Source organism: Mastomys coucha, chromosome X (assembly GCF_008632895.1).
Source record: "Mastomys coucha isolate ucsf_1 chromosome X, UCSF_Mcou_1, whole genome shotgun sequence".
Classification (NCBI taxonomy): domain Eukaryota; kingdom Metazoa; phylum Chordata; class Mammalia; order Rodentia; family Muridae; genus Mastomys; species Mastomys coucha.
Genome location: NC_045030.1, coordinates 109,559,642 through 109,577,628, shown reverse-complemented (window position 1 = coordinate 109,577,628; position 17,987 = coordinate 109,559,642).

The following is a 17,987-nucleotide window of genomic DNA, read 5'->3' as shown; positions in this document are numbered from 1 at the left end:
TGACTTTTATTTTCTCTTTTACACTATATAGAATTCTTGGATCTCTTTCTTATTTGAAATTTGCAACTCTATAACTGAGGAGATGGCTTATCGATCAAAATTACTGAGGACCTGATTTCATATTCTCATTACTCCTCTAAGAAGCTGAATATACCTCCAGGCATTCCTATCAAGTTCAGCACTGTATGGTTCAGAAATGGATCATTGGAAATGCCAGCCTACATCTGAGTTCACTGAAAGACCTTGGCTCAGTGATACAAAGCAGAAAATGTTAGAGAAGTTTACTCAACATCCTTCTTTGGCTTCCACGTGCTTGCACAGTGGAGCATGCATACATACACACATACACACACACAAACACACACTCACACATACATACATACATACATACATACATACATGCATACAAATCTTTTATTCCATTTCTGATTGACACTTATTTTTAGCCATGGATGACTGCTTCCTGAACCATTAATATTCATGTTTTTGTTTCTGTCTTTCACTGCTTTCCACTTACTTTTCACCAGTTTTGTGAAGATTTGCCGAGATGTACCTTATATTTTCTCAGTAGGTATTTGCAATCATGTTCTGATTGTTTAGCTTGATATATATATATATATATATACATATATATATATATATATATATTTGGTTTTGAAAGTTTCTGTCCTATATATTTATGTAGAAATGTATTTCAGGTATTATACCAAGACCACTGCTTCTTTATCCTTGATGCACACAGTTACATAGACATTGCATCTTTGGGGAACACCTTGTCTATCCCTAACATTCTTTTGCTGTTTTTTTTTTTTCTATCATTTTCTTTTGTGAGAATTTTAGTATAAAATTTTTGCAATGATTTCTCTTATAGAACATTATTCTTGATTTTTAATTTGTATAATCTACTAAGTATTTGATGAAATATGTTTTTACTATTGCCAAGATTATATACTTCAGGACCAGGATGCTTTAGCCACCTTTATTTTTTACCTCTTAAGCTCTGTTAAACTGTCAAAATCTTTGAGCTACAATTGTGTCCTCAGCATGTAGCTGAGAATTATGATTCAAATCAGAACACCTCCTGTAGGGTAAAAATGGCAGAGAATGTTGGGCTTACTTCAATATTTTACCTTGTCTTTGAGATATTGGCACTTTTTGTTTGGACACCTTTGTTTGTTCTGTGATTATTTCAGTCAGTTCACCTTATTTACTTAAAATGTTTACTTACCCTCTATGGTTATTTTTGTTGTATTTATGTAAAACAGGGTTTTCAGTCATAGTGAAAAACAGAAATCCTATACTTGTGTATGTTTCATGATCGGGTACAATTTTGTTAAAAAGTATTTTTATAATACTTAGATATAGAAATAAAAACTACTTTAAAAGATTATATAGAACACGCACATACATTTTTAAAGTAACCTTCATTTTCATATTGTTGCCTCCTTTTTTCTATATATGTAAACACAAAACTGTCAAATATATACCCAACCCAGAATGATTCTCACTTCAAATGCCAGGACAACTGTATTATGCTGCTTATTAAACCTAAGAAAATAGAATTTTAATTATTTCTGGTATATTAATCTTATTTCATGTATATGGTGAATTGCTTTTATTTCTATGTACCACCTTTGTTCCTGATGCTCAGCGAGCCAGAAGAATATGTTGGAACCCCTAGAATTATAATGCTGACAGTTAAAGCCAGGCTTTAAGGAGGGAGCAGCCAGTGAGTGCTCTTAACCACTGAACAGTGTCCCCAGCCCCAAACTACTTTGTTTTAAATAAGTACATTTGATCTTTTATTCTTTTATGCCATAAATATTTTCTATATATCTTCTTAAAATGTTAAGTTTATCCAGGTCCCATAGAATATTTATATCTGTTTGACTGTCTCAAGAAGTATGTTAGGACACATTTCTTGAACAAACAATAAAGTAGACAAAAACTAACCACTAACCACCCATTTGAATTAAACTTTATAACTAAAACAAGTATTGTCATTTGTCAATTCCAGAAAAGGTTTGTCAGATATTTTTTCTCAACTTATTTTAAAATGCATAGTAAATTTTGTACTTGTAACCAAGAAGCTAATTAAATGGCTTAAAATTACTATGTTTTTTTCATTTTTTATTAAAATATATTTCTATGAATTTCATTCAGGTTTAATTCCTGGTCAAAATAATCACAGGATTATTTATATTAGTTTGGGAATTCAGATGCAACCTTAGCTAAATAAATATTGGCGTCAATATGTCATTGTGGTTCACAATTTTGATCTAGGGGGTAGTTGGAGAGATAGGCATAGCTCTGTGTCTTTGAGGCTAGCCTGGTCTATATAAAGAGCTCTATGACAGGAAGAGCTATATAGAAAGACTCCGTCTCAAATCTACAGCAACAAATAGCTTGGTAACTGAAAGAACATACAATATATATCTAAGAATAAACCTAAGTATTTATAAGGAAACTTGTTTCATATCTTTTTAAGTTTTGCATCTAGTTGACTATCTTAAGATACATTAGGCCTTTATATCTATTTCCCTTCATTTCTGAAAAGGCTTCCTCACTTCTATTTCCCATTTCACCACTACTTTCACGTTAGGCTGTAGATAGGGCAAGTGATTGAATGCAGAGTAAATGGCAGTCATAGATAATGTAATTCAAGATCTTGCATAGAGATTGGACCATGAAAATGAACCCATAATTATATGCTTCTATTCCTCTACCTCTCACCAGAAACTGACCCAACTCTTGCAGGGATGGTGATTTTATTCAAACAGTAAATTGTTTAATGTATTTCTACTTGGAGCAAGAAAATAGGGAGAGGGCATCTTGTTTCACCTGCAAGATCATCCAAACAATCTCTGGCATTCAATGAGGTGACAAATATCCCATCTAGATCAAGCATACTTCTCAGGATATTTGGCAAAGTAATAAAACTGTCTTCAGTAATATGTGAGCCACATATTTTATGATTGCTAATTACATTGCTATGACTAGAATTAAAAGCAGTATGTAATGAAAATAAATACTATTAACCATATTTTGAGTAATTTTGTTATAAAATGAAAGACATCTGATTGGGAGGTGTCTTGCCTATCTCAGAGATTTGATTACACTTAGCATATTTAACTGCACATGGGTTGCTGAAAACAAAGAAAAGCAAGGAGTCTTGCTGATGATCTAAGGGATCTAAAATACAACACAGAGCAACTAGGATAGCTTAATGGCCCCTCTTTGGGGGAAAGGTTAATTGGGCATCTGATTTTAGATAGATTTTAGATAGATTCCCCAATGGATCAATTTCCGTTCTGTCTCCCCAAATATGAGGGCTTCGTGAAATTCAAAATAATTTAGAATCTTATGGCTTCTATGAGATGTCAGAAAATTAAGTATAAACTGTTAGGGTTGCTTCAAGGGAGTAAAGAACACAGAAGTATCAAGGCTTAAAGGGGAATAATAGGATAAAATGGGTTAAGATGGGGAGAGAGGTAGGAGGGCAAAGTAGAGGAAAAATATGCATGAGTTAAAAAGCAATTATGCCATAACTAAAATGATAATACTCATATTAAATACCACATGATAAAAATGAAATTCCTATTGCCAGAAATGGGTTATGTCTTGTGGACTTGTTAGTTGTTGAGGTCTATAGGCCCTCAAGCATTATGTAGTACTGTCAATCTATGGGTTACCCTCCATAACCTGATTGTAAGAACCTATTGCTGAAAACTTCATATACTTGAGTACAGAACATTAGATACCATTGCAAGTAGCAGATAAAGTGTAAAACTGAAGGACAGTGAACGGATACAAGGAAATATTGTTTTCTGGATAAGAAAGAAAATTTGGACATATGAACTGATAATAATTGTGACAACACATACAAAACACCTCTCACTAAAGAGCTATGGGGAATTGATAGCTGCCGGAAGAGGGATAGACATTTTCTTTAATATTATTCCCTCTGATAAACAGGTCATGGTTTAGTGAAGGCACACATACAAGAATATACGGATTATACTAATTGAATTTGATGGATAAGGAAACAAAAAAAGTAATGACATAAAGTTAGTTGGGTAGGAAAGGTAGACAGGATCTGGGAGTTGGACAGAGAAGTGGATGTAAGCATAGAATTTACAAATAAATTTAAAGTTTAAAATGGTTATTAATTTGTAAAGTAAATAAATTCTATGCTAAAATTAATATTTTTTAAAAAGTAGATATTTTATTTATTTGCATTTCAACTGTTATCCCCTTTCTGGGTTTCCCCTCCACAAACCCTATATCCCATCCCCCTCCCCATGCTTCTATGAGGGTGCTCCCCCATGTACCCTCCCACTCCCACCTCACCTCCCTAGCATTTCCCTATACTGGGCCATCAAACCTTCATAGGACCAAGAACCTCTCCTCCCACTGATGCCAGATAAGGTCACTCTCTGCTATATTTGCAGCTGGAGCCATGGGTTCTCTTTGGTTGATGGTTTAGTCCCTGGGAGCTCTTGGGGTCTAGTTGGTTGATATTGTTGTTCTTTCTGTTGGGCTGCAAACCCCTTCATCTACTCCAGTCCTTGCCCTAATTTCTCTGTTGTGGTCCCTGTGCTCAGTCTGATGTTTGACTGCGAGTGTCAACCTCTGTATTTGTCAGGTACTGGCAGAGTCTCTCAGGAGATAGCTATATCAGGCTCCTGTCAGCAAGCACTTCTTGGCATCAGCAAGTGTCTGGGTTTGGTGTCTGCATGTGGGATGGAACCCCAGGTGGGGCGTCTCTGGATGGCCTTTCCTTCAGTCTCTGTTCTACTCTTTGTCCATGTATCTCCTTTAGACAGGAGCAATTCTGTTTTAAAAACTTGGAGATGAGTGTGTAGCCCCATCCCTCAACCGGAGGCCCTGCCTAACTTCTGAATATAGTCTCTACAGGTTCTCCCTCCCCTTTGTTGGGTATTTCATCTAGTTAAAATTATTAAGACTTATAAAAAATGAGAAAGTTATTGGCTTTTTGGCTTCAAAGACTTAGTGTTGTTAAAATGTTCTTAATAATAATGAGAATTCCATACAAAAAAATTTAGAGTAACAATTATTTGCTTCAATAACTTGACTCCTGGGTATTATGTCCAATCAATAAAATAGTTTCAAATATATATAAGCATTCATATACCAGTGAATTGTTAAAATGTACCATCAAACTAATCATCTTTATACATAAGAGTAAATAAGTAAAATATGATGTGTAGGGGATATTTTCATCCTTAAAATAAGATAATGAGATCCTGTAATCTAGTATAATATAGATGAACCTAAAAGACATTATGCAGAGTGAGCTAAGTCAGACCTTGAAGGACAAAAACACTCCTACACATAATTCGTTACCAAAGTAAATCACTTAGAGCAGTAGAAAGTAGCATACTAATGGCTATGGGCTGCAAGGAGGGGTAAAATTGTATTTGCTGCTAAGTTCACATTGAGTTGTATTTATGTAAGATGCAATACATTCTAGAAATCTGTCATTTAACAATATCCATGCAATTAACCAAACTGAACTGTATGCTTTAAAATGTCATAGGCTGGCAGATCTCATGTTCTGTGTTCTAATTTTGTTTTATGATAAGGTAATACATTTAAATACATGTGAGTAATAATAAATTTGAATATTCTTCTATGATTGAAAATGCATACACAAGCATTCTTGTCAGTAAGCAAAAGAATGCTTGAAATTGAAAAAAGAATACTCAATTTTTATGTGCCTACACACACCAACACTAGGATAATGGGTGCTTGTATATAACAACGTTATTCTTTGAAGGGAGTACTTCAAAAAGGCTAAGTGACAGTATGTGGAAAAAGTCATGGGCATTTTTGGTAGACATACAAATGAATTTTTAATACAAGTAAAAGTATATAGTATATGTATACATACATACACACACACACACAACACACACAGACACACACACATACACACGTTTCTCTGTATAGCCCTGGCTGTCCTGGAATTCACTCTGTAGATCAGACTGGCTGCAATCTCAGAAATCTGCCTGCTTCTACCTCCCAGGTGCTGGGATTAAAGGCATGCGCCATCACAGCCCGGCAACATATATTTGTTTTATATGTATATATGACAACCATGTGAAATTTGATACATATAGTAATGATGCATAGTATAAGTTAATGTAATCATTAACTTATATCATGGCAATCTGGTCTTCTTAATTTTTCCCCTAGGGAAAATATTCAAAATCTTCTTTTCCCTATATTTATGGTATACAAGATTATATATACATATATATATATATATGCATATATATATATATGTTCAGGTATATAATTATCATTATTTATGATAACCTTCCTATGCGAAAGAACATGTGACGATAATTCTATTGTTAAGTCAGAGAATCCTGATCTCATTTCTGTGTTATTTAACATTCTTGTCAAATACTTAAAGACAAATAAATCCAAGGATAACATGAGACTAAACTAGTCAGTGTATTCTTTTGCTCTTTTCTAGTAAACTCAATATGAGAAAAGTAATATTACTTTCAATTTCTTTATATAAGTACTTATGAGGAGAAGCTATTTGAAATGTTAAATCATATTGAAAATTCATCTATATAAGAAGGTGGGATGAATGTGTGAAAGAAGAGTTTAGAAGACCCTGTATGGATACTATGAAGGAACAAATAAAATTCAAATGCTTTCATTTCACAATCTTGGACACAGTTCCATTATGTCAGTATTTATTTCTACACTTTCTCTCCAGTGTTTCTCCCTTACCTACTCACACAGCCTGTACATAGCCTTACCAATTCATTCAGCAGGGAATGCTGTTACTATCTCACCTAGTCTCTGCTTCAGGCTGATAATATGGCTTTTGCAGTATGAACCATAACTTTAACATCTTTGGAATTAACTTAAACCATGGCTAGAGATTATTTCACAAAATAGTAACTATAGGCATTGAGAATATGATTTTCATTCAGGTTAATCACAATAAGAGGGAAATAAATGGTTTTAGAAACAAATGCAAAGTATTTAATAGTTTATAGTCCTTTTTGTCAACTAGATGCAAGCTAGGATTATCTGGGAAGAGTAACCTCAAAAGTAAAAGTGCCTCAATCAGATTTCCTATAGGCAAATCTGTGGAATATTTTCTTGATTAGTGATTGATGTGGGAGGGTCCAGCTCACTGTGGATGGTGCCATCTCTAGGCAGGTGTTCCTAACATGTTTAGGAAATCAGTCTGAGATCTGGGTAAGCCACAAGGAACCAGCTAGTAAATAGTGTTGTTCCATGGTTCCTGGCCTCCAGGTTTCTCTATGCCCTGACTTCTCTTCATGATGGACTTCAGTGTGAACTAAGCTCTTTCTCTCCAAGTTATGTTTACTTATGGTGTTTATCACAGTAATCAAAACTTAAAACAAGTATAAAATGGATGCTTAAGGGTTAAATATAAATTCTTCTCAAAAATATTCTAGACCTAGATAAAATTTTATGGAGACTAGAAACATCTAGGCTTAGGTCTAGGTTAGCAGACAGGGGCAGTAAGCCTTCAAGACAATTACTTCAGGAAAATAAAAGTTATATTAACAATAAGAAAGATGTTAAGATGATTTTATGGGTAAAGGTACTTGCTTCCAGCCCTCATGACCTGATCCTTGGGATCCACATGGTAGAAGGGAAGAACTTATGCAATTGTTTTCTGACTTCCAAATGCACATCATTGCATAAGCCTCCACCCCTCCCACATGCACATTCAAGTAAATGTAATAATATTTTAATGACAGTAAATCTACAAAAATATGTAAAACAAAAATTCAATCTATGCAAAATGTGCTTGTCTTTTTTCTGTTATGAAGAATTTCTTTGTTTTGAATGATCACATTTTTATTTATTCAGTTTGTGCTCATGTGAATGGATGTGTACTTGTGGAGGTCAGAAAACACATTTATGGAGTTGGTTCTGTCCTCCAAGCCTATGGGTCCTGGGAATCTGACATTGTCTTTTGTCCTTGGTGGCAAGCATCTTTACTTGCTAAGCCATCTCTCTAGCCATGTATTTCATTTATTCACTATGTTACCTGATTCCTGAGTCTTATTAAGCTATTATTGCCTCTCATGGGTTGGTTCTTAAGTTGGGACAGTCATTGGTTGGCCATACCTTCAATTTCTGCTATCTTAAACACTACGCATCCTGTAGACAGGACAAATTTGGGGTGGAAGGTTTTGAGGGTTGTTGGTATCTGCATCTTTCTGAAAATCCCACTTGGTTACTGGAGGTGGCCACATCAGCTGCTATATCCCCCATTGGTAAGGTTACCCCCAAAGACTCCTGGGAGTCTCCTTGGTTCCAAGTCTCCAACTACTCTCAGAGATGCCCCACCCCCACCAACTTCCCTGTTCTCTCCATCCCCCTCACTTCTTCCCTCAACAAACACCAACCAGAGTTCTATTCCCCACCCCTCCTCTCACCCAAATCCCTCACTCCATCTACATCGAATGTCTATTTTATTTCCCCTTCTGAGTGAGATCCATGCTTTCTCCCTTGATCCCTCTTTGTTACTTAACTTCTATGGATCTGTGGATTACAGCATGGTTCTCCTGTATTTTATGACTAATATCCACTTATCAGTGAGTTCATAGCATGAATGTCTTTCTGGGTCTGGGTTAACCTCACTCAGTATCATATTTTCTAATTCCATCCATTTGGGAGAGAGTCAGCCCCTGACACTATTAATGATACTCTGCTATGTTTGCAGACAGGAGCTTAGCATAACTGTTCTCTGAGAGACATCATCAATCAGCTGATGGATACAGAGAGACCCAAGGTGGAGCCCAGGAGGTCTTGTGGAAGAGTGAGAGGAAGGATTGAAGGAGTCAGAGGGGTCAAAGACCTACAGAGTCAGATAATGTGAGCCCCTAGGGCTCACGGAGACTGAACCACCAAGCAAAGGCATGAATAGGTTCAAGCTTAGATCCCCTGTAAATATGTAGCAGTTGTGTAACATGGTCCTATGTTGGTCCCCTAACAATTGGAGTAGCAGCTGACTCTGACTCTGTTGCTTACCTTTGGATCCCTTTACCTTAGCCGGCTGCCTTGTCTGGTCTCAGTGGGAGAGGATGCACCTAGTACTGCTGCAATTTGATGTGCTAGGGAAGGTTGGTATTGATGGGAAGCCCTCCCTTCTCAGAGGAGAAATGAATGGGTTAATGGGGGAATGGGATGTCATCATGAGAATGAGAGGAGAGGAGGAAGGGGGTCTGCAATCTGGATGTAACTTGAATAAATAAATTAAGGAAGAAAAAAAGTTATTCTTGCCTACTTACTTACATGGGAATCTTAATAGTGTATAGAGAAAACAATTTACAGAACCAGTAATTAAAATTAGAGTTTAGTATAGAGACTTTAGTTGTTCATGAACTGCCTCCAGTATTTTTATTTATTTATTTATTTATTTATTTATTTATTTATTTATTTATTTATTTATTTTCGGTTTTTCAAGACAGGGTTTCTCTCTTATAGCCCTGGCTGTTCAGGAACTCACTTGAACTCAGAAATCCTCCTGCCTCTGCCTCCCAAGTGCTGGGATTAAAGACGTGCGCCACTACTGCCCAGCTCACTTGTTCATTTTTATACATTTATGTCTTCACATAGTGAGGAAATTCTGTAGATTATAAAATAATCTTAGACATATAATATTTCCTTATACTACACATATATATGCATATACAGTATGAAGCAACAATATTCCTAGACACATTACAGCTTAGCAATTAGTGTATGACCTATGGATAGTTAATAAGCAGTCACCATGCCCGATCACCAATCATAAAACCTTACAGACTTGTAGATCAGGAAAATTAAATAATACAACAAAAGTACTCATAATATTTTTATGAAAGGTTCACAGGTTTATTTTCAAACTTGTATATATGTTTTTGTTTTTTGATAAATGTTTTTGATGCTCTTCATAGTATCCTTTGTAAGTTTTATTTCATGGTATCTAGTATCACTTCAAAATCAGAAAATATTATTGTTGAGGTTTGGTCTTTTGCTATGTATTGTAATGCTAAACACTGACCCCCAAGGCCTGGTTGCCCCTAAGGATGAGCGAATCTGCATGTAGATCCAAGTTAGACTATGTGACCTTGACCCCCAAATTATCCCAAATTGTTAAATAAAGATGCCTCTAGCAGAATTTAGATAAGCAGGGCAAGGGCTTCCCACACTTGGTGTCTGAGGAGAAAGATGAGAGGGAAAGAGAAGGAAGGCACCATAAGAGCTCAGACTAAGTGTGGCAAATTAGAATTCAGGGTTAATGATGGGAAATAAATTCTAATAGAAGTGGGTAGATATCTGCCCAGATATAGTGCTGATAAAGGCTTATTTTAATAATAAAAATAATGTGTTTTTTTACCTGGGAACTGTATGATCAAAGGCAAGGTAGAAGCCTCTGACTGAGATTACATAATTCTGGCAACATATTATACTTCCATAAATTCAAAATAAAGAGCTATAAAGTACTTTAGGAACAGAGTTTATTCTAAATCTGTTGAGAATAATCTGAATATGAATCCACTTATCAACCTGTTCTATCCTTAGCATAAATGGGCACATTTCGTTACCTGTATTTACACATTTTAAAAACAGTACAGATGAAAAAGGGAGAATTTCAACCATTGCTATAAGAATCATAAAAGGCTCAACAATCTCTTTCACACTGTGTGCAAAAGGCAACAAGAAAAATAGATGGAGTTCCTCTAGTTGTTTCATTTTAAAGAAAAGTAATAGCAAGTTACCAAGGAAGACTGGTGATTAAACCAGAAACCAGGGGACATCTTAACAACTAAATTGGTTCTATTATTCCTGGCAATCATGAGGGTTGACAGATGTCAGAGCTTTATCACCCACATATCCCTAAAGAAACTGGGCTTTCTTGCCAAAGACAGTTTGATATCCTTGCCATCTGATTATAGTAGAGGTGTTCAATAGGACCCAGAAGGAGAAACCTAAGCAATGGTGTGATTGATTCCAACAGTAATCCACATTTCTAGCATTAGAGTTTTGTGTTTTGTCCAACAGTAATCCACATTTCTAGCATTAGAATTTTGTGTTTTGTCTGTAACAATGCACTCTCAAGTGTTTTGATGTGATTATGAGGTGATTTAGAGAGAAGCTACTGGGAAAACCATTATTTCTCTTTTAAATCTTTCTATATTATTATGTTGGTTTGTGTTTTATATACTAGCTCTCAACAAGTTCATTCACAGTTGTTTTATTTTTCTCAAAAGGTAATAATCATATCCATTTAAATTTCAATTGAGCTTTGAGTTTAATAGAATTAAGTTCACACTAATCAAACATAACCACTAAAGTTCAAATTGATTTATTTAATAAATGAAGTATAAATATAAAAAGCAGAAACAATATAGATAACCTGTAGATTACAGTAATACCTTCTGAAAGGTTTATGAGGCATTAATCTCATTTAGAAACTAATTGTGGATAGTAAAGTATAAATTATTTAAATTTACTCCTTCATTGCTTTGGCACCTAATTATAACACATATGAAACTAAACACATCTTTTCACTGATTCTTTATGAAAAGTTTAAAATTTCCACAAGGTCACTTGTAGCAACAAGCTCTGCAGCCTAGCATGTATTCAGTAAATGTTTGATAAACTAACACTTAGAAAACAGCAACAATTCTACTGTAATTGATAGTTTCTGTACCTTTACAGAAGCACATTTAGTAAGATAATTTTTAAATTTATTTCTAAAGATTTAATATTGACTTTATTTGTGGAAATGTTTTCCTTATATGTACTCAAGTAAACCAGGTGTATGCAAATCTCTGGGTACCATAAAGGGCATCCAGTCTCCTGGAACTAGAGTGACAGATGGGCAAGAGTTTGTGATGTGAACTGAACCAGGGTTCTCTAGAAGACCAACCAGTGCTCTTAACTGCTGAGCCCTCTCTCTAGTTCCTGTTTTTAATTAATTCCTAACTCCTGACTTCCTCTGTATGATCACCTTATTTTATTAACTAGATCACAAAAAAATGCTATGTGAGGTATGTATACCCAGAGTCAATTCTACATATTCTACTACTATGCTTTTAATAGCTCGAGTAAGCCAATAAATCTGTTAACATCTTTGGCAACATGTCACGGATACGAAACATGTTGATGTGGCTTTACATGTGTGTAAGTCATTAAGGTATGTAAAAATAAGATGAGAATGGAACAAGAATATTTATGAATAGAAATTATTGGATGCTTGATCCAGTAAATTGTCTCCTTCTCAGAAGTAAGTTTGCAAGATTTTTACCCTCAAGCTGGCATTGAGTAACAAAAAGACTGCATTTTGACATCAGATGCAAGGCTTTCTAGGTTATAATTGTCTTCAGTTTAATGATTGGATACAGAATAATTAATCATTCATTTTCTCTATTATATTTGTCAACTACCTTCTAAATTGAAGTTTGCATATTAAGAGGCACACTTCTTTGAATATGAATAATGATTCAAGGAAGGTGTTTAAAAGTAGAATTCTCTGGATAGCAGGCAGATATAATAGAACAGTTACTCCAAGAAGGGGCTTTTAATATAATCCATTCAATTCTGACATTGAAATTGTTTACTGTGAATACATATTAAGTTTCATAGTAGAGACTAGGACCATTTTCCTGATGTGAATTGTAATACATCAGTTGAATCCAAAATAAATAAAACAATGGTATTTTCTTAACAAGTTGCTTTAAAAATTCATCCATATAAAACAAAAATAAGGCAATTACTGTTGAGGCAAAAAGTGTATTTAATAATTTTCTACTCTTTGGGCCACAAAAGGAAAAAGAAGAAGGAAATAAGAAGGAAAAAAAGAAGGCCTCCTTTATTGTGTATAAAACCTTTTGCACTTTGACATAAGTCCTTCCAGCCAAACTCTTTTTGATTGAAACAAACTTAAACCATATTCCATTTCACAAAAGCGAAATGTGCTGAACATGTGGCTTTTAAAATAGAAGCATGTGCATCAACTGTTCTCCATGAAGATCCTTTCTGAGGAAAGTCTCTAGGGAAAGTTCATTACCCAAAGCCAGAGAGCACAGGAAAAGGGTGAAACAGAATGAGATCAAGCCTTCCCAAAGTGGATAGTCCAGACAGAGGCATAAGTGATATTTAATATGCACGCCCAAGGGCTCCTGTTGAGTGCCCTGTTTGGTAACCCGGATCAGGATGCTTGTTTAGTGGATAAAAGTGTAACTTTAGAAATTGGCAGGAACTCTTGTGCTTGGCCACCTGTATTCTCAGCCAGAGATGGTGGAAGGGGTTTTAAACAAGCACACATTTCAAACTTTTTATTATTTTGCTTTCTTAAAACTTTCCTGTTTCAAAAGAGCCATTTATGAAACTGTAAGCTTAAGGATGCATAGACAGCACACAGTGGGAATTATGATAAACTTCATATTTTATCTTTCCCTTGCTAAAATAATACTTTTATAAAGTTGTCAGTGTAAACCGAAGCGAAAGTATACATTATACTTGATGCAATAGCCCCAGTGAATTGCCACATGAATAGATATCATTGTTACAGGCTTCTGGCTATCAATAATACTATTTATATCTAAAGTAAATACAGTGAACTCTGAAAGTAGTCTGCAGAGTCAATCAACAGTGGATATTAGCACTTCAAGGAAGTCATCCCTTCCAGCCTCAAAAAAGAAAAAGAGATTGTGTTGTGATTTTTGACCTAAGAATATAATAACGTCTTCCTAGATCTCATTATTCTTTATGCCCATTTAAGGCCATCTGGGGCCTAGAATGATGAAAGACTAGTGTAAATTTATGACCCCCAGATCTAGCAATAGCCTTTTGGATATTAGGTTGGATTAGTAGATTTACTGCTAATCCAAACACTGTGGGCCAAATTCTGCCTGACACATCTGCACTGTGGGTCTCAGAAAATTGTAGCAAGTTGAGCTTTTGAAGGGCTGACAGCATCCTTTATGCTGCAGGCACAGGCTGCATGCATTTTGCCATCAAGGGTAGTTCTTCAGATCTGCATTCCCTCCACATTTGCAGTGACAGCTTTCCACCCCCACTTCACAGTAATGGTCATTGTCAGCAAGAAGCTTAGACTAGTCATATGTTCCTTTCTCAACTGAGCAGAAATGAAGCCAATTTTATGTGCACAGATACGCATGATTTTTAAAGGCACTTCCACATTCCTGATGTTTGTTGGAAATGTAGCTAAATCATGTTCAGCTGAAAGTTGGGTCCCAGCAGTCATTCTGTCAGAATACTTTTTGTAGTTTCAGACTGTTTCAAGTTATTGAGCCTATGATAGGAAAGTACCTGACCCTGTATTCAATTCTGGTGTAATAAGTTCTATTTTGTAATATAAAAATGTAGAGGAATCAGAACATAAATCATGTCAGCAAACATTAGTTAAAACATAGAATGATTCAAAGCTTATATGAGTTATTTAAATTGGATGGAATTGATTCTACTATACGTAATATGGTCTGTTACATATAAATTTCTTAACAAATAAAATTTACAATAATATTGATAGCATTTGCATACTTTGTATCCTTTACTATGTACTGTACTTTTTACACACACTAGGACTTATCCTCATATGTAAAATCAATACTTTATATTTACATATTAACATATCTTTGACATTTGTTAGGTATGGTCTCATTATATAACCCAAGGCTGGCATTACATATATTTATCATCATGCCTGGATGGAAATAAATATAATAGTTTTAATTCACAATTTTCTCATTATGTTGATGTCTATAAAGCTTTATAGGAAGTTAATGTTATATAGGATATTTTTCAAAATTGAAACATATTAATATAATATATCATTTAACTAGAACGTTTTTGATTTATAAAAAAATTCAAATGTGTGTGATATACTGAATAAAATAATATACAATTTGATCAGTCTTTAGAAAATCATTTGAACAGAATTATTTTGAAATGTATAGTATATTTCTATATGATGGTGTAAAATGTTTTAGAATACATTGGGAAAGATACTGAGAACGTAATTTAATCAAAATACACATAAAAAACATATAAACTTTCAAATATTAACAAGCACACAGAAGAGATTGCCAAAAGTTATGTCTTATGGAAGCAACTTTGAATTTATTGTATTTTTACTCTTTATGTATTTTCTGATTATGAAAGTTGTGATTGACACAAGAAAATTATTTTTTCTTTATTCCTCAATCATATTCACTTTTATTAGTAATCTATTATATTAAATGTAACATCCAATAAAGTAGGTCTGATTATTATAGTAAGAAGTGACTAACATTATTAAATATAAAATAAATCATATTTAGGTGACCTTCATATTGTCTTCTGAAGTGACTTCACCATTTCGCATTTCTACCAACAGAAAGGATCAAAAACAGCAGTATTTCAATATCTTGACTATGACAGTTATTATTTTAAAATTATTTTGTTGACAGCCATTTATCAGGTACAATTTGATATATAACTGTTGTTTTGTTTTGTGCTTCCATTATGACTATGTGATAACATTTTTTCATATGCCTCTTGCCCTATGCTAAGTTAAATAAGTCATCCAGAGAAAGACAAAGTATGATTATGCTTATATGAGCTATATAGGATAGACAAAGAATGAAAGTTAGCTGTTTACTGCCAGTGACTAACACTCCAAACTATAGTCTAGGATGAAAAAAAGCTCTAAACATATGCTGTGTAACAGTATAATCATATGCAAGGAAACATTACTGTACATTTTAAAAGGTTGATTGTGCCTAATGTTCTTCTAAAATATAAAATGAAATATAATTAATCTGTTCAACTTTCTATATGTCTACTTAAGTAAAGTAAAAGCTGGTTTGAATGAGTACTAACAGTATTTTATTAATAAGTAGATAAATAGTACTGAGGTATTTTTAAAGATGATGAATATCAGCTTATATGAAATCCATAAAATATAAACATCTAGTGGTAATTAGTATTACTGCTTCTCAGAGTTATTCATAAACCGTTTTGTTTAATTTAAAATATTAAAATATAATGGACATAGATGGATATAATATATATCTATCCATATAATATATATATACATATATATATGTATATACATATATATATATATATAATGGAATATAATGGATACAGAGTGATAACTAGGTCATTTTGGATATGTAGCAGTCTTTGTATTCTTTTTCATTATTTTTAAATAACATTTTAATGTTTGTTATATTTTTATTGATTGAAGAACTATATAATATATATTATGTTATGTGTTTACCATGGTTTTCAGTAGAATATTTTAATTCTCTGACCATATTGTCTGGATGATCCAGACAATAACAACAGTCCATTCAATGTCTATCACATGTTAGTTAAACATTTTACCAGTTATTATTTTAAGTGAACATCCTTAGTCAATTTTTATTAAATATTATTATATATCTTATGATCTGCATTTCATAAAAGTATAAATTATAATTTAAGTTCAATAGGCTCTTTGAATGTATGCAAATATGATATAGCAAATATTTTATAAATATTTCATTTAGTACATTTAGGATATTTTGTGACAATATTTATCACTAAGTGATTTATAAATGATAGAAATATGTTTGCCACAGTTCTGAATACTTGGAAGTATCATATCAAATTGAGAGAATGCTCAGTGTATAGGGAGGATCTACTTTTTGTTTCTAAAACAGTGCTTTGAATTATGTCTTCAAATGGCAGAAGATATAGAAAGGTAATTCCATAAAGGACCCATCTGGTTCCCTTCAGCTCTGTTATGAGCTACTAATCCTGTTCAGGAAGAAGAGCCTTCATGTTCTAATCATCTCCTAAATTTACCAATTATTATTACTGTTGCATTGGGGATTATGTTTTAATAAAGATTTTGGACGTAACACAAAAAGTTCCAACCACTCAACCACCACTATATAGTAACTATATAGTAATTTCTAAAATGTCAGTGATTGACTTTATAAATGTGATATTGTCCCTACTTTGTTCAAGCATAGCAAATATACTTGTAAAAGTATATTAACCAAAAACTATAAATCAAAGCATCTCAACCCCTATATCTCAGCTTGTTTAATGTTTAAGATGCATCAAACACCTAAACGTAAAACATGCTACTTTGAAACTACCAGAAAAAATAACAAAACAATACTAACACTTCAAGACCTTAGTTAATACAAGGAAAGATTTTCTTTTTCGGAAACCAATAAAAACAGGTAAAAAAGAAAATTGAAAATTATATTATATAAAAATAAACAAGCAAAAAACTATATTATATAAAAATAAACAAGCTTCCATTTTTTTATAGTAATTTTTACAAATTTAAAATTTGGAACTGTTTTAGCAACCTGTTTACAAATGAATGGATAAATTGCTAATTGTAAGCTAAGTCTGTAAGGTAATTACCAAATAAATCGATATGTATAGTGATATTATTTATTAATTCTATTCATTAATTAATAACATTTGATTATGATTTTATGAATTTATGTATCTATTTATTTATGTTGTTGAAACATGATTTCATTATGTACCTAAGCTGGCCTTTAACTCACTGTGAAATGCAGGCTGGCCTCAGCCTGCCGTGTACTGGGAACATGACGCTATTTCACCATATGTGCCTCAGTTATCTTCTGGATACTGTGCGTTTTGATATGTTAATCTCTTCTGAGTTCATTTTTTATGTAAACTTCATTGTGAACATTTTCAAAATCCTTTCACATTTACACACAGTCTTGCTGTCTATAGTCACCATGCTTAAGAAAGCTTTCAACTTTTTCCTATTTATTGTTTATTGTTAGCTTTTTTCACTTTGAAGCACATCCTTTCTATTCATAATATCACTATTTTTATAACAAACATATTGAATTTTATAAAATTCTGTTCTTCTATCAATTAAATGCCAATACTGTGACTCTTGTTTCTCATTCTAGTAATATGCC